This window comes from Bidens hawaiensis, unplaced genomic scaffold, assembly GCF_021521415.1.
Source record: "Bidens hawaiensis isolate Kalapana, Puna unplaced genomic scaffold, B.hawaiensis_p1.1 tig00016117_1, whole genome shotgun sequence".
NCBI classification, from domain to species: domain Eukaryota; kingdom Viridiplantae; phylum Streptophyta; class Magnoliopsida; order Asterales; family Asteraceae; genus Bidens; species Bidens hawaiensis.
In genome coordinates, this window is record NW_027505003.1 from 77,077 (window position 1) to 97,623 (window position 20,547).

Below are 20,547 nucleotides of genomic sequence, written 5' to 3' on the forward strand. Positions count from 1 at the left end.
TTACTAGCATATTATTATACCATTTAGATATCATAATAACTTAATTCAACGTGTATGCACCTTCTTTGTAACCCGACGACCATAAACCCTCAAGTAATTGATCCACTCTGGTTGCCGTAACCTGTATTTGATTCCTTGGTTGGTCGCAAGTTATTGTTCATCGTTTACCAGCAATTCGTTCCTGTTTACGGTAATTATAATATGTATTTGATTCGTCTTTAACCATATATCATTAACCCTAATGTTAATTAAACCAACAACAAGCGAATCGATCGATTACAGAAGCTAGGGTTTTGAATTGAGATTGGGTGCATCCGTGTCTGTATATAATATTTTGCTTTCACACATAAACCAACTTACACACCAGCCCAGTTGGCTGGTGCGTGTGTGTGTTCAAGGGCTTGAGCCGGCTGGGCGCAGATTCGAACCTCTCCCTGCCCAGATTTTATTATTTTATTTTTTAATTATTTTAATTGTTTTTTAATGATTTTATAATTAAATATTAAACTGTACACGGTTGGGCTTGGACCTTAGAAGATGGAGTAAAAGATGGAATGGGTCTTAGGTCCATGGCTTAAGGGAGTATAAATACCCCTTAAACCCTAATCCTTTCCATTTTATCCATCTCTACACCATAGCCTACACCTTGGAAAACACACACAAACACTATCGTTTAACCCGAACCAAGATCCGAAGGTGAAAACCCGAGCTTGTTGGTGCTAGATCGTTGTGAAGAACCAAAACAACATCAAAGGCCAGCTTGTGTTCGTAGTTCGACTCGTTTAAGGTACGTTTATAGCTAGAAATCGTTCATTTAGGTCCGGATTCATTTAGATAATCACATATCTGTTTTTGTATGTTGAACACGAATCTAACCAAACAAATATCACTGAAATGGATTAGCATTTGATAGGTTAATTGATAACCTAAAAGAACCCGTAACCTATATGCCTAAATCGCACCCCTTAAACATTGATGTTCGGCCGATTTGATGGTTAGGGTTTGTAGGCGCTGTAATTCCGAATCCAATGATACCAAAATCATGGTGTTTCATTAAGAGAAGAAGATGTAATTGCAGATCTAAGATCGGTTGACCAGTTCGTGTTCTTGATAATTTTGACTTTGACCAAGTCAAAGTCTGGATAAGAATAGGGGTGATTCGCTATAATTGATCAATTCGTTACGCGTTCATAACGAATGGGACTAATTCGTGTGATTTAATAACGAATGAACCTTTAATTCATTATCTGCCCATTCGTTATATCAAGATAACGAATCAGGTCACGTTAGATAACGAATTTGACTAGTGAACGAGGATAACGAACCAGATAACGAATCAAGTGATTCGTTATTTACCGAATTCGTCATGATAAGGTAACGAACCAGAGGACGAATCTGATGATGAAAAGTAGCGAATTAAACTAACGAATCAGGCATGAATGATAACGAATTAGCCAGCAAATTAGGCTTAATTCGTTATAGCAAATGAGTTAGCAAATTAGAAAGTTATTTAAAATTCTAATGGAAAATGTGTTAAGACAGTTAATGAAAATAAAATTTTTCCAAGCTGACCTGGCAGCTCGACCACAGCCAGGGGCTCTGCTCCTTGGACCCTACTAGGGGCTGCCGCCGGACCCCCGTTCGTTGTGGGTTACATAAAGATAGAAATTCAACACGAGTAGTAATAGTTAATTGATACGTGTAATTGTTATACAGTTAGTCGTGCACAGCTCAAGAAAGGAATAACTATTAACGGTGAACGTAACCGCATTCAGGTGAGTTTCTAGCCCCATTTCTTTGTTATGTTTTCGGGGCTGTGTGGATACTCGATGTGATAGTTAATACACTTACCTTAACTGGTAAGTGTATGCCTTGTATGGTTTATATGTTATGTATGTATATCTTAATTGTGAATGAAAGCTTGTCGGTACGTGAACGATCTTCGGATATTGCACGTGCTATTAATGGAGGTAGTTATATGATTGATGAATGTGTATGATAGATATATGTACAATATATGAATATGTATGAATGATCAAGGAAAGTATACGTATGTTATGGGTATGTAAGACAGTATGCACGAAGATGAAGAAAGAGGGATCAGACCCTAATAATATTTGAGATAGAGAATAAGGGATCAGACCCTAATAATATTTGAGATAGAGAAGTAAAAAGGGATCAGACCCTAATAATATCTGAGATAGATATGAAAGGAATCAGACCCTAATAATATCTGAGATAGACAAAGGAAAGAGGGATCAGACCCTAATAATATCTGAGATAGAAAAGGAAGGGATCGGACTCTAATAATATCTGAGATAGAAAAGGACAGTAATTTATATAGTATGAAAGTAATAAAGTATGAACGTATGTAATGAAAGTAAAATAGTAAAGTAATCATTATGTGTCTTCGGATGCATAATTGAAGGTACGTGTATGTATGGTATAATGTGTGATTAACTAGAACTCACTCAGCGTAGCTGACTTTTAGTATGCATGCAGGTGAGTAGAATGAGGCAGCTGTCTTGAGCGGGGCACATGGCAGAAGAATAAGCGTCTGGCATCTGAAGACTTAAGACGTTTATGTTTAATGTTATGATATTTTGAAAGACACGAATGTTTATTTTAAGACAAATGTTGGATTTATATGTAATGTTTTATGAATGTTTAATGTTCCGCGAATGTTCTAATTAACTCTGATGTTCAGAACTGCGTTTATGAGTAAATCCAACGTCCAAATGTGAGGCACCGGTAACGGGTTCTTACAGTGTGTGTGTGTGTGTGTGTTATTTTATTTCAAAAGTATGATAAATGTGTTAAACGTATTAACTATATTTTTACCACTAATTTTCGTTAAAGATTCGAAATAAATATTTATTTAAATGTTATTATTATAATACATATTATATCTATTTATTAAAAATATTTATATATGTTTGTATTGTATTTATTCAATATTACATGTATATCTCATATTATCTTTAATTAAATTATTTATTTTATTTATCTGTTTAATTATATATTTATCTAAATATTATTATTATAAGTATATTTTGTAAAAATCTCTTTATTTTAAATTATTTCATTTATATATTTGATTTTATATTATATCAAGTACAAGCAATAGTACTTTATAAATAATAAAAATAATCATCTTATATATAAATGATAAACAATAATAATGATTTTACAATAATGATAACAATAGAGATTATTCCTTTAATCAATAATATACTAATCACAGACATAATTTAAATCACATTGAGACTCTAATTCCCTGTAAGTGTTATAACATTGCAATTAATTAATATTATGTTATTTAACAAGGAATCTTTAACGGTATGTCCCGAAGGGTTTAACTTTCTCACATCATCCATTGATTTTTTGTTTATCTAATCAGGTGACTAATCACTTCCTTATTTTACTTGTTTTCAAACGTTTTGGGAACTTATGTTTGCCAACGATCAATTTACACATTTTATTATATTCTCAAATGCTAACTGTTAATATTTGTGTTGTGTATCAATTGAATGACTGCTTGCTATTTGTTATTTGTTTATGTGTTTATTTATCGCAATCGGAGAGGTCCATCATTATAACCACATCATGTTGTAGTAGCCGGCGTTCGATCGCATGACAATGGTTTCACCGATAACTCAATTATTCTATCATGGTAACCAATGCCCGATTCGCATGGCAACGGTTTATCCCACACATCATTATTTGTTTGCAATGTTTACATGCTATGGTTTGATTGTATATACTCACAAATAACAGTTTGTCGGTTTTCTTATATATATATATATATATATATATATATATTATTGTTAGTGTCAAAACTAGTGATTTTCTCATTCAACCTCGTGTTGACAAACTTATTCTATTTTGTACGCATTTGCAGATTATCATGTTGGATTGTTTATCAAGATGAAGTTAACTTGGAGATGACTTTTAGGATATAAAACTTATTCAATAATTATTTGATCTTGTTTTGTAATTTCTCTATACTTAGATGTACTCAAATGTAAATTGTTTATTTAAATAAATTAATTAGATATTGTCACCTTACAATTGCATGATAGTACCTTGTGAGCTATGTATAATCAGTTTGTGCCCCGACATTTCCGTCTTAGTTTGGGGTTTGACAGTTTATTTTCCCTCATTTATTTTTTAATATTTATTGAAATTTGTTATGAGTGGAGTAGAGAGAAACTGTAATAATAAAGGTATAAAAATATTATTTAATTTAATTGACCAGTAGATAGAAATGTAGTGTCGTTTAATGTAATTATAAAAATGAGGATGTGGGACGGGCTGGGAATACTCTAAAACACATTTGTAATATATAATGTCCTTTAATGTCCCTTCAATCATTACTACTTCAAGAAACTTATTAGCTTTATTGTAAATGCCCTTATAGCATTTTCATCCATTCCCATGTCTCCAAATCCAAAACAACACTAAAACTCACTATGTATTATATCTTCTTTTTAATTAAATAATCATTTATTATACATTTATCATTTTACATTTTCTTTCCTTCACTCACAACTATTTTCAAAAAATAATAAAAAAAATTATAGGATGCTACAATAACTTTTCAAATATACTAAAAAAATCATTGCATTTTCTCCCCTCCACTCACAACACCCTATATCACTCCTAAATTATAAGAACCTCACTCACAATAAATATTGGATAGGATGGAAATTCACTTATAAAGCCCCATAATGCTTGGAGAGGGTGTGTGAACTTTATCTTCTATATTTAAGATATAATTCTCCATTATATATGGTCTTATAAAGTAATATCTATTTAAGTTTAATAACTAGTTAAATTCAACTCTAAAATACTTAACCTATGGAATATATGGTGTTTCTAATTGTACCACTTTAAACCCAACTAGTTATTTTCTCGGCGCGTTGCGTCGGGACAGTTAGGTTCCGCATGTGGTGCTTGCAGCAAATGACAATGAAAGCAGGTTTTTTAATGCAACTTGCAATTTCACCTCTGCATATTAAACATAAGACATTCCCATATTTCCATCTAAAACATTAGCCATGTTGTAACAACCTACAAATTTCCAAACCAATTTTGACAATTTAAGAAGTTGAGGGACCAATTAGTCATTTAGCTAAAATAAATATATACAAACTCTCATGAAGCGACACATGTCCGATGACTAATCGCATGAAAGCGACATGTGTGCGATGACTAATCGGATGAAATCGACAAGTGTCCAATGACTAATCATATGGAATTACATGTGTCGCCACATGTCAACATGAAAGGACACGTGTCATCACAAGAATAAATGGTGGCAAGCGAAGGCCCGACCGAGGATGTGAGTTTCAACTATAAATAGTGATCATGGGTTGTTCATTTTTGGCATCCCGAACACCTAATCACTTCCACTTTCTCAAAGTTTGTACCATCGAGTTGAAGTCCGACGCCACTCTAAAGTTTCAACGTTCCATATCCCAACGCCCTACATATAGTCGAAGTACTGCGCATTCTTCCTTAAGCGTTATACCGATTTTAAGGTAAGAGTTCAGATATTTCAACTCATAGCTAAGATCCTAGTCGATGGTATAGCCTAAACCTTGGAAAGCTTATAGATATATTTAAGCTTTTTATATTTAAAAATTTAAAATAGATGTTTCTTTATTATTAAGAAACATAAAATTTTGCATATAAATGTAGTCAATTGACGTTCTTCTAAAGGAATAAACGTTAATTATTTTATATAAAAAAAAAAGATAATTGTAAATAATTAATCAGAAAACATGACGGGCATGTAGTAACTGGAAGGGTGACAATACCGGTAGTCGAGTCTCTTGTCTAAGGAAAGTAATTCGTATAAATCCCAATAACCGCAGGACCCGTTTACTTTCCTGGAGAGCTTGATGAGAGTGTCCGAACCTATTAGGCCAAAGCATGCTACATCAAACGTCATATGAACTAAAAGGTTTTAAGTAATCATTCTGAATAAATAATGTTTCTTCTAAAGGAGGAAACATACAAGTTTTATAAACACGATTTCTTCTAGAGGAAGAAACGTATAATTTAGATGGTTTCTTCTACAGGAAGAAACGTCAATATTAAAATAGGATTTTATAGACTAAAGATCTAAAGTAATATTTTAACAATAAGATATTCAATCAAGGTTTAAAGCTATTAAACAAGACTAAAGGTCTGAAGCTAGATCATTTAATCTAAATAAATTATTAAACTATTATTCTCGAACTATAGGTCCGAGGTAATCGTTCATCAAATACTGAGAAGTTGTTAATTGAGCAACTCATCAAAAAGGTGAATACGTCCCAAACTCTTTTAAATTATTTAATCGAATCATTTCAACGAGTCAAAAGTTTACATGGGATTACAGATCCCTAAAACTTTAGTGGTTGCTGGCTCTCAGGCTAGATATACGTTTGCCTGGATCCATACATATGCGGTCAGAGGGTAGGCATACCCCGCCACGCATAGCATCATGTCCCTGCTCATTGAGCCGGTCTATAGGGTCGTTAGGGCTTGACTATGTGATATATTTGGTACGCCGTTCTATAGGGCCGCTGAGTTGTTGCGAGTGAAGCTAAAGATTTATATAAATGATTTAGTGTCAGCGTGTTCACCAGCAATTTTCGCTGACGTATTTTATAAAACTATTTTACAGGTAATGAGTAAAAAGGTGTAGTAGAAGATGGAGGGTATAGCTGTTAGACGCATCTGATGGCTCAGTTTGGTTTTAATTATGTAAAAGATGTAAATTAACGTTTATAACTTTTAATGTTTTCTAAGACAATAGCAGGTATTTAATTCCCTATTTTTCTATAAATAAATATCTTAATCAAGAAAAGACTTCCGCTACGCAACACATACTTTGATGTATTTTCAAAACAGGTACCAACTATGGTCACACGCCTAGGCCTATGGAGCCGGGTGTGACACATGTTTTGTCCCAAACACATGTATTGTTCTTATGGGCTTAATATAAAACAAATTTAATCAGTACTACAAAACGTCTATTAACAACGTTCTAAAAAATAATTTACAACGGTGTGAAGTCCAATTGTTGAATATAATGCACGACACCGTTTTATTTTGAACAATTATCACAACCTGTTATAAATAAGAAGGAAACTAGCGTTGTTTTTTAGACAAAACAGTTTTACAACGTGTTTTTACCTTTATTTTAAACTAGCTAACATCTTCACGTTAGATTTCATTTATATATTCATTACTTGCAGCGGTATAAAAATATAATTTACAACGGTGTGAGGTCCAACCGTTGAATATAATGAAGAGCATCGTTTTATTTGAACAATTATCCCAACCCATTGTAATAAGAAGGAAACTAGCGTTGTTTTACATACAAAATCTTTAACAGCGGTTTTAACCTTTATTTTAAAACGGGATAACATCTTCGCAATATATTCATTACTTGTAACGGTTCTACAAATACCCGTTCCCAAAACTTAAAAAGTTTTGCATTTTAGAACGGTTATAATACTAAACCGTTTTATAACTTTAAAATAGTAATGATTTATTATAAGTTGAATTGTTTTTAATAAGGCAGGTGCAACCATAACAAAATAATATCAATAAATAGAAGTAAAGAGCTAAATGGTTTTTAATAATGTAGGCGGTCCATGTACCAAATAATAAGATTTAATATCGATTAAATGAGTTAGGTGCACCCATAACAAAATCATATCAATAAATATGATTTCAATCACTTTGCAAATTTCAACTTGCAAACCTCCTCCAATCTACCCGGCCACTTTCAAAATTCTCCAATAATTTCATCCTACAAAATCCTCCCTTCACCAAATTATATATAACATTATGTTACGTCCTCTTCCAAAGCTACCTCACTATATGTTCTTGTACTTTTGTTGGAATCGGTGTTCTCGAAAATATAATACATTTGAACGGCCTCTTGTCTTATTAGATTTTTAAGATCCACTAAGGCATTGAGACTTTGGAGACAATGTGTTGGCCGACCGGTCCCGTTGTCCTGGATCTCTAGTAGATCTGGATTTATATATGCTTTCAATGATGTCTGTTTGACTTTAGAGTCTATTTGGCTAAACTTTTGAAATTACTTAAGCTTAGCCTAACACCTTCTAAGACTGATGACCGTGTGGACTTGAAATGTTAAACGGGATTTGTCGGTGTAATCGTGTTGAACGCGTAACCGACATCCCTAAATGTTATTTAATGTTGGAGAATCCTATCCAAATGAGGTAAAGCGTATTGATATATGCTTCCTGAGATACCAAAATATAATCTCAGATTTTTCATCGCAGGAGTCACGGAGGAATGATAATATGCATTGGTGAAATCATGTAGACACATACCCAATCATATAGACATATACCAGTTGCGTAAAATTCTAAAGACTATTTTTGTTTAGAAATTCTTGTTGTACTAAATCCTTTGTATTATTTAACTAATTAATTTTGTTAGTGTTAGAAATAGTGTTTATTTATGTTGAATTATTATGTTGTATATGACCAAATAATTAAAATAATTAAACACATTGAACATTGTTTGTTTTTTAACTTTAGTCAAAAAGGTCTCACAAGTATCGTATCTAATATTGTTTGCTCACTTAGATTGTAATAATCACTAACAACTATCTAAAAGCACGTATAAATATTATATACAAATTGACATAATTATTACTGATAATAATATTAATAAAGGTAGAATATTTACAAGTAAAACAAGATATAGAGTAGACAAATAATATTAGTCCAAATCATCTAACAGTTCTAGTAGAGTGATGGAGAAATGTGTATTTAAACCTAAGGCATGTCTAATAGGAAGAGCACTTGACTAAACATCATGATTTTGATTAATCATTTCAATTCTTCTTTGATTATCCGGCAATCATGGCCATGACACGTGTGACAAAATGTAACACCCCGGCTAAAGCGGAATACGCCCGAGTGTGACGTACAGATTGATCAAAACACACATGACACTACTAATTGACAATATTATCATTATTTCATTGATGATTAAAATAACAAGTTTTTTTTGCAAATAAAAAAGTTACAAGGAAATGAAACATATCAAACATTTTATTAATAATCCTAAGTCTAGTGTTTTCTCTTGTTTCATACTTTAATAAGCATAAATGTAACATATGTATAAAATAATGTCAACTAACTTAATAGTTAGTTAGTTCACACAGTTTGATATAATACATAATAACCATACAATTCCATGAAAACTTGTGAAAAGCAAATAAGTTCTTTTCCCGATGGTAACAACCAACGTACTCGGATAATGAGGCCCTTTCCACTCATAACAACAAGGTATTGAGTGCAAGTGGGGGTATGATCATACTTTCTTGAAGAAATCCATGTGCAGGTAATTTTGAGCAAGTAACAAGTAAACTATCACACCCTGACCAAAGGAGACAGAACATGCCGGGGTGCAACGGATTGCTCAAGAACACTATGACACTATTAAAGTGACAATATTTACTCAACTTGTTTATTTCATTCAATAATCACAAATACAACTTGTTCAAGATAAAATACAAAAAATTACATCGACACTAAATTCATTAAAATATCCTAAAGGTATAACCTAAGTGATGAGTCTTCAATCTTCACAAGCAACCTAAAAGTAAACCTGTAGCATGCATAAAAATAGATTTGATCAACACTAATGTTGGTGAGAAATACACTAGTTTTTGATATATGTATAATATAAGGCAAAAATCACAATTCACATGTGTAAATAGAATAATGCAACAACCATTGTAAATGTAAAGTAAATAACTGTGGCTCCTTTCTACTTGTAACAACCAAAATACTCGAAGAATGATGCCCTATTTTACTAGCACAAGGCAAAAGTAGTTAGGGATGCATATGAATATACTTATTGAGGCTCAACAACAACATAAAAATAAACACTCGTGCACTTAATCAATTTGAGGCATAAACAAAGATCGAGAAAATATTCATATGAACACATAATGTTGAATTGTAGGTTTAGTAATGAGGTCATAAAACATGTGGGTTTGAATATGGTACGCATGCCACCCACAAAAGTATAAAAGCGTAAAAAGAGGGAGTATGATTACTCACTTGGAATAACTGACTTTGGTGAAGAATTTGTTCAAGAGAAAACTTCGGGAAAACGAGCTCAAAGAGTAACGCACAAGTCCTAGGTTAAAATATCCTTAAGTTAGTATGTCTTGAGAAAACTTAAAGTAAAGTAAATGACAAGTTAAAATAAACAAACAAAGTTGTGGGGTTTAAAGTGTAAAACTTAAGTAATTAAAGTGAAGGTTTGAAAAGTAAGTTAACCCGAAATCGAGTCTTGGTGTTTTACTTAACCTTTGTTAAGTAAATGTGTGGGGATTAGTTTAATGCAATAGTGCACGACCCCTTGTTTAGATAAATACCAAAACGAGATTTTAACGGTTGCTCGGTTTAGTCGGTTCAGGTATTAATACATTGTCAAGTCCGAATCCGACATTCCAAAGTGACATATGTTATGAGATAACTCATTAAAAACAGAAACTTAACTAACTTAGAAGTTCTATGAAGAAGAGACTCCAAACGTCAATGTTAAGCGGGTGTTTGGTTTTGTCGGTCAAAGCTTGTTATAAGATCAAGTTGGTTCCGAAATACCATGTATTTTGAGAAAACATTTATAATCAGTTAATAAAAAGATCTTAAAAGAAAATATGAGATTCGGTGGCCCGAAACACAACTAGTATGTTTTAAGCGAGTGAACTCGGTTTAGTTCGGTTTGTTTGGTTGGGTTGGTTCAAGACTTGGTATATGACCAAGTTTGGATCCAACAAGTCCATATCATAAAGATAAATACAAAAAGTAAATGAAAGAACTTAAACACTTGAATCTTACATACAACTTGTTTTAAAACATTTAAATAAAGAGTTTAAATGAGAGTTCGGTTTCGGTTCGGTTCATGACTCGGAATGAGACCGAGGTTGGTTGCCACATACCCAAAACCATACAACTAATATAAACTCTTAAAACTCATATCTTAAACAAAAACAGAAAGCTTAAATGAATCGAAATGATAAAATGGACTAAAATACTCGTTTCATGTAAATTTGCCTTAAAATGGCATAAACACCTAATTTAACCATTGTTGAAGAAGGGAAGACAGAGAAGAAGGGTATTATAACATAAACAAACAGAAACAGATTCAAATCAAACAAGATTTAATCACCAAAAATGGATTCAAATCAAAGTTTAGCTTCTGTTTACTCCAAAAAGTCAAATTGTCAAGAACATTGGAATGGAGCTTATAACTCTAATTTGAGAGAGTGTTTGAAGTGATAGCGGCTGAAAGTGAGTGCAAATGGGTTGGTATTTATAAGGGAAAGGTTAGGGTATTTCCACCAAGTTCAACCAATGAGATTACAAGCATTAAAGATGGTTAGTTGGGGTTTAAGGAATTATAATAAACAAAAACAAGTTTGAAATCTGGTGCAGGTAGGTGGCCGCCACCCGCGACCATCTCACCCTCCCTGGTCGCACGGTGCGACGCTCTAGGCGGGTGTGTTGATTCCATTCTTTTTGTTTATTTGGCGAGTTTGGTCCTTGAAGTTCGTTTTAAGCCATAAAAGAGTGTTTTAAAATACCGTAAAGGGTGTTCTCTTGATCCGACAATTGTATAACATAAATGAAACATAAAACCCCATATTTTATTAATAATGAAGGATCCGAAAGACAAAACGGTTCGGGTTTACAATACAAATACAAATACGAAATAAACCAAAAATGACCAATGTCATATAAACACACAAGACCATGTAGCGAATTCTAGTTTGTAAGCGAAATCGTAAATAATTGAGTTCTGTAGGATACATATGTTACCCCCAAAAGTAATTAAAAAAACGTTAAAAGGGGGGTGAGAAACTCACCTTGAAATTGAAGTTAAACTTGAGATAACAACCGAAAGCGCGTTTAAGGAAATTGAAACGATCAAACCTCACAAACTTTAATTAAATAGGAAATACAAAATTTAACGACTTACTATCGGGGTTATAAAAGTTAAATAATATTAGTTTTAGGAATTTAACATTATTTTAATATATATTTCATTAACTTATGGCAAATGGGGACTTGAAAATTTTTTATTTAAAATAAGTTTAACAAAAATAAATTAAAGTTTATATAAAACATTTGATGTTTATTAGTTGAAAAATGATTTGTAGATGAATAATTATAACTTATTAATATAAGATTAAATCACAATATTAATAACAATTTATGATTAGATATTTTATTTTATTCTAATAACATAATTAATTAATTTACTAATTAATTAACTTGATTATGGGCCTGCGATGGATCGTTTACGTACTTCACTTCCAGATTTTGATCTTAGCGGGTTCTCTAATTAGGACACCACCCCCCTAAGGCCCAACATGTGGTGGCGAGTGCCTTATTTAGTGGAATCGTCCAAAGTTTAGAAGTGAAGTTTAATCTATCCCCTCACCAAAAGGCGGTGTTTGAATGCCTTCGGGCTCCTCGGGCTCAGGATTTTCTAACGCCATCCCCATTGAAGGATTGGGCCAACATATGTCAGGTTTGGAGTATCGGGCTATCCTTAAGTAGCGGTTAATGACCCTATTCTCCTGATGAGCCTTGCCCAATTTGTCGCAAGGTCTGTTTTGATTCTTTTGGAGACCATGTGGTGCATTGCAAAGAATTGTCTAGCTTTAGATACATACATGATTTAGGTAGGGATGTTCTTTGTGATGTTTTTAAATGGGCATGGATTTCTCCTAAAAAGGAGGCCCCTATTAACCTTCTCACAGATCCTATTGAAGGGATGTTTACTTTACGACCAACTGATATTCTTGTGTTCGGGTGGGCAGGGGAAACACGCCTGTGTGGATCTTATAGAAGTGTCTCCTCTTGTTGGGCTCAGGGACTGTGGGTTTGTTGTGGGTCAGGCTGCGTTGAACGCTAAATCGGGCAAAGTTGTTAAACACGAGAAAGCTTGTTTAAACAATCAACATGTATTTCTTCCATTTGCTTTTGATACATTTGGTTTCTGGCCCTAGAAGCTGTGAATTTTTTGAGTAGGGTTCATAGTGTCATACACGAAAACTCTTCAGCTCCTAGGTCCCAAAGCTTCGTGCTATTCAAAAGGGGGTCGTGGCGCAGCTTTTTGCCCGTTTTACTGCCACTTTATTGTAATCGTTTTGTAGTAACTAATTCGTATTAAAAAATTAGATAAACAATATTTTAAAGAAATTTATAGATATTAGTTTATGTGGAAATAAAATAAACAATAATTAATTTACTCAATTAATTATTTTGAGAAATCAAATATACTAGTTCTATTACAAGAAATCTTTAATTAAAACCATTTTGTATATATCATCATATTTAAAAGAAAAGGTTTACAAGTTTATGATGTTCAACGGATAATAACATCTAGATAATATTTATATTTATTCTTGCAAAATAACTAGTTTTAATATAATATTTAGAAAATCAAAGTGTTTATGTTGGATATCCATGATCATAGTGATTCTTGAAACCAAAATATAATATTTTTATTATAACAGTATCATGGCCATGAAAAACAAATTATGAACATTTAACATAAAATCAAAACAAAAACTATAAAGTGCATGAAATCATAAAACTTACTTGTTAGTGTATTGAGGTGTGAAAATAATGGAGGATTAGTCCTCCTTTTATAGTGAAAATATAGAGTTGTTATGTCTTATATAATTTATGAAAATTAATCATATTGAATATAATTAAATACAAAAATTAAAATGGTTTAAAAGGTTTTCAAAGTGTTTAACTCTTTCAATAAATTTTATTTAATTAAAACATAAATTGGTTTATTTTTATTAATTAAAAAAACATATGAAAAAGATGGTAATAATAATAATCTAAGATTTATTTTAGTGATTTGCATGAGAAAAGTTCTTAAATAAATTATCTTGATTATGAATGTTTTAAATGAGTATGCAATACTACAAGGGTGGTGAAAAGTATAATTGCATAGAAATAATCACATAAAATACATGAAATGAAAATTGAGATTAAGTAATTATATTATAAAAATATATAAATTTAAATAGAAACAAAACCGAAAATTTAAAACAGGTCGGGTTTTCGGGTTTGAAAATTAATGAATGTTACACAAAATGATTCTCATGATGAATCTGGGATATAGAAGTATCCCTCGCGCCTGTTCAACATTGTCACACATATCTCGTGCCAGATGCTTGGAGTAGTTGTAGGGTTGTTGTGTCACAATAGAATGAACTATTTGTTGCACTTTTAATGTCTTTATAGACATCTTCAGCTAGCGTAGTCTTACCGATTCCACTCATCCCACACATCCCTATAAAAAGAACTTCACTAGACTCCATTCTCAACATTCTTTTCACTTCATCCACTCGTGACTTGATCCCACCAGACTCTTGGGAAGATCTATTGGTATTTTATCATACAAGTACCTTGAGATGTTGCTTACAATTTTACTTACCACTTCTGCTTCATCCATGCAGATAACCAGACATGAGATTAAGTGAGTTGGATGGGTTAACAATATTCTTAAGCTCTATTACTTGTTCTAATCTAAAGTGATAAATGCATAAAAATAACAGCTTTTACAAGACTGCTACGTGTGTTGTGTCACGTGCAGCCCCGAGACAGCTCCGACTTCTTTGAAAGCAGCTCTCCATATTTTCACCTTTTGTGGTGCAATTTGAGGATCGGCTTCATGATTGAAAAATCCTTTTTTCAAAAATGTCACTCCGATGACGCACGTCAGAGGGAGACACATGGTAAAATATAGGAATGACAATCAGTTTTCCCCGTTTCAAACAATCAACAATCTCTGCAATTTCCTCCAAACACCATTTTGATGTTGCAAAATTGCTGGATAAAACCACAACTTCAATTCTCGAAGTTACAACTTCAATTCTCGAAGTTTGTATGGTCTGTAAGAGCTCGGGAGCCCAGTCTCAAGTGTCTTATCGTCTTTGTAAGTTATAATGTCATTTGTAGTTAAGTCTTTATATAAATGGCTGGTGAAATTGTTACGAGTGTCATCCCCTTGAAAGCTCATGAAAACATCATAACCCTATGATACAATTGTTTATATGTGTGTGTGTGTGTGTGTGTATGGGTAGGATCTAGAGAGAACTCTTACAAATGAGAGAACTAGAGAACTTCATTATTTTCATTGATTTCACTTAATCAAAAGTGAAAATAAAAGAAAATTAAAAACAAACAAAACAAAAACCGTTTTTCATAGGAAAGGGCAAATAAGGAATTAAAAAAATATAACATTCCCCACCCAAAGATATCGCTTTCTATCTCTCTCCTTTCTCTCCAGAATTCACACAGTTTCCTTCGTTCATTCTAGAAACCATAAACCTAGGGTTTCTTCATATCATTCGATTCAACGCGATTACAAAGAAGAACACTAGTAGGTAATCCTCCATGCAAGTTATTATCACGATATCGTTCGTATTACAGTGAATCAACTAAAAAAAGTAGGCGATTCTTTGTTTTTATGCTTTATTTTTGTAAATCGAGTAATAATATGTTGATAATAGCTCGTATACGTGTGATTTAACATATATAGTACATGAATCATTTGTATATTACACATAATCTAAGCAACATATGCTATTATTGTGCGCTTCGGTTGTAAATCAAACATTGTTTTGTGTATACCACTTCACATACGCATTATACTCTGTTTTTGTGCTTTATTTTTGTATATCGAGTAACAATATGTTGATAATATCTCGTATATGTATGATTTCACATATGTATTACATGAATCATTGGTATATTACACATAATCGAAGCAACATATGATGTTATTGTGCATTTCGGTTGTAAATCAAACCTTATTTTGTGTATACCACTTCACATACGTATTATACTCTAATTTTGTGCTTTATTTTTGTAAATCGAGTAACAATATGTTGATAAAAGATCGTATATGTATAATTGCACATATGTTTTACATGAATCATTGATATATTACACATAATCGAAGCAACATATGTTGTTATTGCGCGTTTCGGTTGTAAATTAAACGTTATCGTGTGTATAACAGTTCACGTTTCCAATATTACCTATTTTTATGTTTTATTTTGTAAATCGAGTAATAATATGGCGATAATAGCCGGTGTATGTGTGATTGCACATATGTAGTACATGAATTATTGGTACATTACACATAACCGAAGCAACATATGCTGATATTGTGCGTTTTGGCTGTTAATCAAACGTTAATGTGTGTTTACCGGTTCACATATGCAATATTATATGAGGTTGTGCTTTATTTTTGTAAATAGAGTAACAATATGTTGATACTAGATCGTATTACATATGTAGCACATGAATCATTGGTATATTATACATGATTAGCACAAAATATATGTTGTTATTGTGTGTTTGGTTTGTAAATCAAACATTATTTTCAATCAATCAATCATACTTAGTGGAGCCCCACCAATAGCAAAGCTATAAGTAGGGTCTGGGGAGAGTAGGATGTAGGCACACCGTACCTCTATCCAACAGGATAGAGAGGTGGCTTTCAGAGAGACCCTCAACTCTAGACTACATTTGTATGAGGCAATATAAAATGAAATCAAAGTTCAACTATAATATAATTGATAATAGCACGTAATAAAAAAATGATATTACTATATATATATATATACATATATATATATATATGAAAAGAAAATACTATAATGGTGTGTGACCAAAAATAAGGTAAATAGAAACCCCTAAAGTATCCATTTCTCTCTAAAAATCCTTAACTTTAATACACAAAATCAAACATTATTTTGTGTATATCAATTTACATACGCATTACACCTGTTATTTTTTTAAAACGAACAATAAAACATTGATTAGAATTTACTATTTGTTTGATTGCATATACGTAGTACATGATTAATGTGACTGATTGAACGTTTTATAGATAAGTTTGTCAAAACACTGTAATGATGTCTTACATGGTCATAAAATGTATATAAATGCATAGGTGTGTTACATTATAACATGAATAGAGTTAGGCTGATACAACATTTGCACTTATGTTTATTGTATACATGTATCACATAATTGTCAATGAATGGTAAGGAATTGTATGGTGTTTGTTTAGGTATACGTACATGCAAATATATGTGACTTTCATCATGTTTACTAACATGTGGACATAATGCATACAGGTAATAACAAAAAAAATGATAGTTTTAAAACTTACAAAGAAAGGCAAAAGAAAAGAAACAGAACCTAAAACCACAAAGCCAATACAAGTACCAATAATGACTGATGATGAGAAGACAACATGTGGTAAAAAGTTAACAATTGTATATAACAAAAAATAGTAAAAAATAGTTGTCTGCTGATACAAAAACAGGTAAGTTATAATGTTTATTTGTTTTTTCGTAATTTTTAAAAGTACAAAATGGTCAACTATATAGTTTTTTTTCAATTTTAGACGTTTATTTATTTATTTTACAAAAATAGAAAAAAAAATGTCACGAACAACAGGTTATAAAAGGAGCAGGAGTTTGAAACAAGGAAATCATCATACACCGAAGATGCAATTCCAGGTAAAAAACACTCAAACGTACATCGACTTGTTAACAAGTATTATACACATATATTATATTATACTTCGTATATTTTACAGCAAAAAGTGCATCGATGTAATCAAAATGTGCATGCGTATTGAGACGTGAAACATTGGCTATTGACGTATCCAAAAGCAATGAAGGTGAGGACATGAGCACTATATGTTACATTACACTTATGCATTACCAAATTGTGTAGACATTGTATTAATGCGTCTTATACGTTTACGCATATAACACATACGCATTACTGATGTGTTAGACGTTTATGCGAATATGGTGTATTAAACGTTGATGCGGACTTCATGTAGTGCGTATAGGCAATGCATATGCATTATCTGCATCATTAATGCAATACGTATATGCATCACATGATTTAATGCATCTTATACGTTTACGCTTATAATACATACGCATTACCGATGTGTTAGACATTTACGCATATATGGTGTGTTAAACGTTGATGCTGATATCATGTATTGCGTATAGGCAATGCATATGCATTATATGCATCATTAATGCAATGCGTATATGCATTATAGGATGAAATGCACCAACTTCCCGGGTTACCAAACAACGGTATACAATTATCGTCGATGGAGTGTACCAAGAAGTTTGTAGGAATACAAAAGACTTGGAAAGGGAGGTATCCGGGAATATACGTCGCACCAACCGAGATAGTTGACAAGATTGAAGATAATCCTGAGGACGGTGGGATGATGTCAAGCTTGACTTTTTGGCCCTGTTCATTAGCGTGATGGGGGAGATTCAACAAACGGGGAAGTGCAAGCTTGACTTCATTCATCATATAAGAGATGGCACCAACATTTGTGACATTGATTGGTGCTTCTTCATCGTCGCTTCAATGAGAAAATGCAAGTTTGGTTGGAGAAGATGCAATCTGAAATCAATATTCACTGGCCCGCTGACTATACTTTTGGTACGAAATTCATTAAATGAATGATTATAAAATTTTTAGCATTATTAAACATGCGTGTATCTAACAATTGTAAAAAATGACAGTTGACCTATGTGGATAGAGTTACCTCTCTCGGGTTTTATGCGGAACGTAATACGAGCCTGATAAAATTTTGGAGCATGTTAAATTTGAAAAAAAAGGAAAATTTAGAAAAGAAACATGGAGGTTTTGGACAGGGTAGACGAGGGACATGTATTTGGGCGTGGATGGTGATGAAAGTAAGGACGAAAAAGAGATTAATCTGTATGCATATCTTGATAGCCCAACTGATCTGACGGTACGAGTTACAACCATCACACATGTATATATTTAGTATAATGAAACTATTAACATTAATAACGTATGATGTGTTTTTATTAACAGGGAAATGTGTCCAAACTTGACACTCTATTCGAATCTGCCATTAAAAACAAAAGAATAATTGAAGGATCTCTACGTGAAGCACATTCGTTTTTTCCAACAATTAGTGAGATAAAGACTTTTGTTGACAGGTATAAAAGTTTCTACAAAGATGTTGTGAATGTCGAAGGTGACAATGCAAACGTTAATGGTGAGAAGTTTGAAGACGAGGCTGAAGAGGAGGAGGGTGATTTGAAGCAGGACGATGTGATAAAGAGTATCACAGACAAAACAAAAGAAGTCAATTATGAAAAACCGAGTTTCAGTCTCGGTTTCAGCTCCCAAGAATCTGGTGGCATGGACAACGACACGAATGCTAATGAAAACACTGGTATAGTGGCGCGCCAACCGGTTGATATAAAACAGGTGATGAGTGATGAAGAAATGTTGTTTATCGATACCTAAGGGGAGTGATAGAGTACAAAGGAATGCGGAAAGAAAGACCACAAGGTTGAAAACTACAGAACAATCGAAGAAGGAGGAAGACGGGATTGTTGATAGAACATTCAGGTAAAATGTTTTATTAAATTTTTACATGTATAATGTTTGTATTTACATGTGAAAACATAGTAGTGTGTATATGTAGCAATGTGCACATATAGTAATGCATATATGTAACACGTTAACATGGCAGCAGCGTGTATGTGTACGGTTCATGATACATTATGTAAGTATTGATGTTTCATGCATACACATAATTAATTTGGTGCATATATACACTTACTATATTATTGCGCATACGCATTAAAGTGTGTATATACGCTGTTAATTATACATGCATGAATAATACATATATGTACTATATAGACATATATATAATGTTAGTATGTGTTATCAATTTAATGTTATATATAAAGAATATGTTTGAAGCTGACTATGGTGTTTACACGAAAGCTTTTTTGGTGGAATCTCTGTTACCAGGTAAACCGGTTGAGCGAAGCGTGGTTGACTGTTGGGTCACGGTTTTAAACTATCAAGAACAATTTAGAAGCCCAGGATTAATAAACCGTTTATTTTGTCGCACATCAACGATTGTAAGTTTACAGTATATATCTCCTTACAATAATTGATAAGACTTATATAACTAATGTTGAAGTGGCGTAACAAATTGTGCAAGGTTAGATGGATGCTTACAAAAAAGGAAACAACATATGAAGAAAGAGTAAACACGTTTCAAAAATACTTGTTGTCTGTGCTAAACGGGGATAAAAGCAAGATGAATTTAAGAGAGTATGATGCGGTGTTGTTGCCAATTTATGAAAAAATCACTTTTACGTAATCGCGTTCGACACGAGGGAAGCCGGTGCTTATATTTTTGACAACAAGGTGTCGACCGTGTATGGCGTTAGAACTAGCACCGTTTACACAGAAAAAAGTATGTCGTACAAAGTGGTAAGTCAAGCATAATATCAATATATTAGCGATGAATATATGTAGGTAGTCAGTGTTACACATGCGTAGTATGTTAACAAATTGCACGTGTAATAGATTATAGATATATATTGTTGTCATACACGTTTGTTAT